Here is a 6,766-nt window from a genome sequence, read left to right on the forward strand (position 1 = left end):
TGTTATAACGTAATTTCGTCACATTTAATCACGTTATTATTATTATTATTTTGCAGTATTTCTGTTTCCTGTCTCACTTCAGGTGCTGCATCAGGTCGCACTGCACAGACGCCGGCGACGTCACTTCCTCAAGCCCCACTAGCGGCGTTATTTAGAAGATGCAGATGCACGAGTTAGCGTAAACGACAACAAACAAAGTTAAGTCTGACACAGAGAAAGGGGCCGATGGCCGGCCAGCCGGGGATCGTCTTTGGGAGAAAAAGAAGAAACGACATTTGGAAAAACTTTCATTACATAGAAGTGGAAAAGAAAAAATGTGTTGTGGAAAAAGATGGGGAGAAAGGTAGGATAAGATAACCTTGTTTGAAATGGGTTTGGCTAAAAGTAAATTTTGGTTTCGTCTACACTACTAGGTACTTATTCGTTCAAAACTAGTTCAAAACGCAGCCGCTAGAGTTCTTACCAGAACCAGGAAGTACGCCCATATTAGCCCGGTTCTGTCAACACTGCATTGGCTCCCTATTAAACATCGTATAAATTTTAAAATATTGCTGATTACTTACAAAGCACTAAATGGTTTAGCTCCCCAGTACTTGAGCGAGCTCTTAACGCATTATAGTCCTTCACGTCTATTGCGACCTCAAAGTTCTGGCCAGTTGATAATACCTAGAATATATAAATCGACTGCTGGCGGTACATCCTGTTCCTATTTAGCACCAAAACTTTGGAACAATCTTCCTAACATTGTCCGGGAAGCAGACACAGTCTGTCAGTTCAAAGCTAGACTAAAAACACATCTCTTTGACCTAGCATTCACATAACACTCTATAGCCTTCTATAATTCAATATTAGGCTGCTTAGATTAGGTCAGCCGGAACTTGGAACACTTCCCTCAAATCCTGATGTACTCGTTACATCATAAGAAGAATGGCATCTACGCTAATTTTAGTGTCTTTGTTTATCCCGAGGTTTTCCCGTAGCCTGCTGGATCCAGGCCGTTTCCAGATCTGACGAAGGACTTTCGCCTGGACCTGATGACAATGCAGTGCTGAAGTGCCAACTAGCCTCTCCCTATGGAGGATCCCTATAACACTCTACAGATAAAGCGTTGTGGAATTTTTCGGTTCGCGTACCTGCCCAAAGTGATAAGATAAAATAAAAATTCTGCATCAAAATTTATAGACAAGTAGTTTGTTTAGGCATGGTTTGTAAGGAATTACAAACCTGCGCACATATATTCAAACGCACATAACTATAGAATCAATTCTTAATTTGCATGTGAACGCCATCAGCGTCTATCACAGGTTCACGTTTAAAGTCTGTTTAGAGAGAACGGTGTCGTCTTAGCGGCCCCTAATTTAATAACAAATGATCATTTAGACGGAAGTGAATCAATCAAAACTAACTTTAGCTGGAAAAAACATTTTTCAAGAGCCACTATAAAACCAAACCAATCTCTGTTACCTTAAATTATATCTTTATCTCTGTAAAGCTGCTTTGAAACAATCTACATTGTTAAAAGCGCTATATAAATGAGGATGACTTGACTTGACTACTTATACTATATTGACTGGGTTAAATAGAATTGCATTGCTAAAAAGAGACTAAAATACAATTTTCATTTACTAAAACTAAATGTCATCAGTTTCCGTCAACCAAAACTAGACGAAAATAGTCATGGATAATTCTGGCTAAAATAAGACTAAAATACTCAGACTTTTAGTCGAATGAAACTTGACTAGACTAAAAAGAGTATGAACGTGACTAAAACTAATAAAAACTAAAATGACAGCTTGACACAAAGACTAGACTAAAACTAAAATTAAAACTAGGGATGGCTGACGCGAAACAGTCGTTCCGAAGCTTTGTGAGATCCCGAAGCGCAGATGTTTCGAAACACTGATTTGAAGCGTGATTCAAAACACCCATGTCACGTGACTATGGCCAAACGAAGCCTCGAAGTGTTTCACTAAATGTTTCATCAGGTGTGATCCGCCGAATCAGCGTTTGACTGACACGGTCGGAAACAGACCACACAATCGCACATCTTTATAACAGTGAAATCAACGCATATTGACCTCGTGGGTTTTTGTGAGAGGAGTTTGATTTTGAGATAGCGGATTTTTGGTGATATAGTGACATGTATAGTGCGATTTGTTTAGTTATATTTAGGCTTAGCCTACATTTAAATTTATACAACACATTGACTGATAGGCTAGAGACACAGAGTATAGATATAGTGACACATTAATAGATACATAGATATAAATATATATAGACAGCTAGATTAATAGATAGATAGATAGATAGATAGATAGATAGATAGATAGATAGATAGATACATATATAGATAGATTAAAGATAGCCTACAAATATAAATACATAGATTATAGATACATTTATAGATATATGTCTAAATACATAGCTAGATTATAGATACAAAGATTATAGATACATATCTAAATACATATATTATAGATACATATTATATATATATACATATCTAAATGATAGATTGTAGATACATATATCTAATTACATAGATAGATTAGAGATACATATCTAGATAGATTTGGATAGATAGATAAAATGGAGGCTCCCCAGAAGAGATGCCGTACATCTGTGGTGTGGGAGCATTTCCATTTAGAAACCCCAAATAAAGTGAGATGTGTGATCGGCAGCTCGCCTACTGTAACAATACATCATCCATGATGTCCGCCATTTGAGGAGCACTCATCCTGCCATTTTGCAGGGTGCAGAGGATGGCATTTCCCCTGTACCTAGGCCTGCTACTGACACTGCTGGGCCATCTAAGCAAGGTATGCATAGATGTATCCATCACCATTAACATCATCACCATCACCATCAACACCAGTAGAAACACAGGGCATTTTATGGGAACTTTTTGATACTCGTATCCATCAAACCCAGATTATACACAATGCTACAGCTGATGCCACAGTGGAAGTGAAAAAATACATCAACGATGCGTATTTGCCCAGAACTCATGATCCACTAATTTACTTGAAAGAGAGAGCAGTAATCTTTCCTCATTTGTATGTCCTAGCTAAAAAATATCTTTGCATGCCAGCAACAAGTGTCCCTTGTGAGAGGATTTTTTCAAAGGCTGGAGAAATTATCTGTAAAAAAAAGAAGTAGGCGAAGTCCTTCCACAGCAGAAAAATTAATATTTTTGAATAAAAATATGTAAAGAAGTGAGACATTGTGACTTGATTTATTTTATTAATATTCATTTTGCAGGAACAAAATAACATTATTCACAGGGAGGAGCCTATATGTTACAAGATTCACATATTAGAAAAGTACAATAATAAAAAAAAAAACAAATTTTCATGGCTCGTCAATGTTGTTTTTCAGATCAACACCTGCAAGTGACCACTAGGTGTCACTAGGTGTCACACGGGTGTCGGATTGATTCGAAGCCTCGAAACAATATGGACCATTTGGTTCAACTGTTTCATTGCTTCACGAAGCCTCGATCTGCCCATAACTTATTAAAACAGGCTGCCAAAAACAACACTATTTGTCACAGAATGGTGCAGGCAGAAGGAGCAGAGGAGTCAGAAGTTCCAATTTAAACTTTTACTTATGATACAAATGCAGGCGGGCATAGATAGTACAACGAAGAACAGGCAAAGACTGACTGAACAGAAGGAAACTAAATACTAAGACAGATGAACATTGATTGGCCGAACACAGGTGACACAGATGATGAGGTGATTAACTAACAAACTGAAACGAGCTAATAAATGACACACAGCTGAAAACCAATTAACTAATAATGACGGTAACCATGGGAACTGAACAAAGGCGGGAAACTGAACAAAGGAACAGGTGAAACTCAGACATGAACAAAACAGGGAAACAGATAAAAAACAAACAAGCCCTGACACTATTAGGGTGCAAAAAACAAACAAACAAAAAGCCTCAGTTATTAGAATCACAGCATAGACAAGCAGTGGACAACTACTTGTTTTTCTTAAACGTAGTCCAACTCATAATGCCCAAGCTACAACCTTCAGTATTGCCAACATCCCTACCATTATTCAGAAAAGGGCAAGCAAGAGAAGAACATGTTGCAGTTTGCCCAATAACACTCATCAACTAGGCTCTATACCCCAAGGAAGACACGGGGAAGCTTAGGCCCTACTTAAAGTCCTCAATCTAACTGGGGGAGAGCATATCATACCCTGACTTGTCTATAAGAGCACCCATCCAGGGGAGAGCATATATCCCCACTTAAAAAAAACAATAGTTGGGAAGGGAGTCAAACAAAATACAGGAGGCACTTGCAAACTGCCCATCATAATTCCGTGTAACCTGTATCAATCCTAAGGGGGTACCTACCAAGCAAACCATTGCCAGGGGAGTGTACAATTCTACTTTAGACCCTAACATAGAGGAGAATATAGCTCTACTCTGGAAAAAGAAACTTTCAGGATATCAGAGCGTAGCAAGAGAGATGCTGAAGGCAATCCACTTCCACCCGCAGCAACTGACCAGTGCCACTCTCACCTTGGGGTGGGCAGGATGTTTCAGACATATGTCCAACATACAACCTAATCTGAAAATTTCTTTGCCGAAAAACCACCGGAATACATACAAGTAATCAAACACTGCTCAGTGTGCACTACTTTACACAAGCTTACAAAGCTGGAGAGGGTGATAGAGCTGATTTTGCAACTCCACCACTTTAACTCCTCCATAGCAGAACTCACGCAGGTCCATGAAGGCAGCGTAAAGGAGAAAGATTCTGTGGCAAAAATAGCAACCATAGAAAGGCCGATGCACTAGCCGTGTGCTTTGTGGCACAGATGGCTAGATCTGTGGCTTGCCTCAGGAGATAGTTACACTCAATAGGCGGGCCTGGAGTCTCACCTGCAACCCCACGATCGAAGCTGCCATGCTTCAGTAGACATTGGACCTGAACCGCAAGGTACAAACACCTGACTTTCATCCCTCAAGAAAAAAGTCAATCGAAAGGGAGCTCCCTCACCGCACCTCATCACAGTGAGTGCATTCAGCTCCCTCGAGAGCCGGTGGCAAGGTGGGAGCCTTCAAAGAGGATGCAGCAACAAGTGAGAGATAGCTTTCAAACAGTTCTTCAACTGGGACATCCTCACATATCGCTGCTCACACAGCCTCTCCATACGCAAATAGTTTGACTACATTGGAAAGACTGTCCAAGCTGAAAACAAATTCTTCCATTATCTTGACTCCTCAATGTGGAGATCTTGGAGGAATAAAAGGCTCTCAAACTTATTTGCAGGACATCGGAGGTGGCGGATTGTTAATAACACTTTCCTCAACTCTCTCTAATTCCTCAGAATTAGACATGTTACAATCAGTCAGTTCGGAAGCAGCCACAGAGTGGCTTCCAGAGCTGACATGAAAGCAACAGAGCTGTAGCAGGAGCAGCATAAATGGGGAAAACTCACATCAGACTCCTCTCTATGCTCTCCCTACAATTCCCGCAGTCGATCCCGCGAGTCTGATCCCTCAGTGTTAAGCATGGGTGGAGCTTCCCACAGAGAAGATTTCACAATCCCTCGAGAGCCTACCATGCGAATGCTATATTCTTATCACTCTAGAGAGATTCAAGCAACATCAGATCCTCCTACTGCAAAGAAATGGCCAATAGTGCCTCCAACTCCCTCGAGAGCTGAATACGTTCAGTGAAAACGTAAATTCTTATCCCCCGGGAGAGAATCAAGCAAGAACAGAGCTTCTTACCATGATTGCAACGTAACGAGCGCATCCAGCTTGCTAGACAGTCGGACGCATTCCAAAAGACTCTTATCTTACACACGCATAAAAACAAGCAGTTCCAAAATGTGACAAAATTTGGATGATGTGTAACAGATGTGTAACATTTCACATGATGTGAAATGATGTGTAACATTTCACACTTAAATATAAGCAGATATATTAAAATATGCATATTTGGCATGCTGTCCGAAAAGAGGGCTCCGAGTTAAGAATTTGACCCAAATCCAGAGCACTCCCCAACCTTCCCCTTTTTTAACAAAAAAGTACTTACCCCAAACTTTAACTTGGAGAAGTAGTACATCCAAAGTAGTAAGTTCAAAGTAGTAAATCCCCATTTCCACTCTAGATTTCTCTAAAATAATTTCCCAGATTTAAAAGTAACAACATCAGAACCATAAATAGACATACCATTTTTCATGAATACATTTTTCATGATCATGAAAAAGAATATGCTTTTGGAAAAAAAAAAATGTCCATGCGTCATTTTGTGCAGACAAATGTATACCTACAAATATACTGGACAGGGCAGAAATTTTAAATTTGTTTTTTGATTAACTGCATGATAAAATGTTATTCTTGCTTCACTGCAATATTGTCAGATTTGTTGTTTCAGAGTTTGGATTTAACTTTGGTTTAATTTTATTTGATTTACCTAAACACACTGTCTTAGATACACACATTTTGAATTTGTTTCATGTTGCTCAAGTAAAACATTCAAGAAAAACATGTTAAACAAAAATATTCTGTATAGAAGATAATACAAAATCACAATCTCACATGAGAATATTCACACACTCCCCATCCGAGCACTGTACAGTTTCAAACAGACATGAACAGAGATACGAAAAAAATATACAGAATATACATGCAAATCTCATCGTCACATTTCATAATTTATGGATCATTTATTGAAACAATAAATGAGGATTCTAAATAAGAAATAAAGCTTTCGCACTAAGTGTAGTTTGACAACGTG

The sequence above is a fragment of the Siphateles boraxobius genome, unplaced genomic scaffold (assembly GCF_051911475.1).
Source record: "Siphateles boraxobius isolate OS27281-9 unplaced genomic scaffold, OSU_SipBor_1 130, whole genome shotgun sequence".
Lineage (NCBI taxonomy): Eukaryota > Metazoa > Chordata > Actinopteri > Cypriniformes > Leuciscidae > Siphateles > Siphateles boraxobius.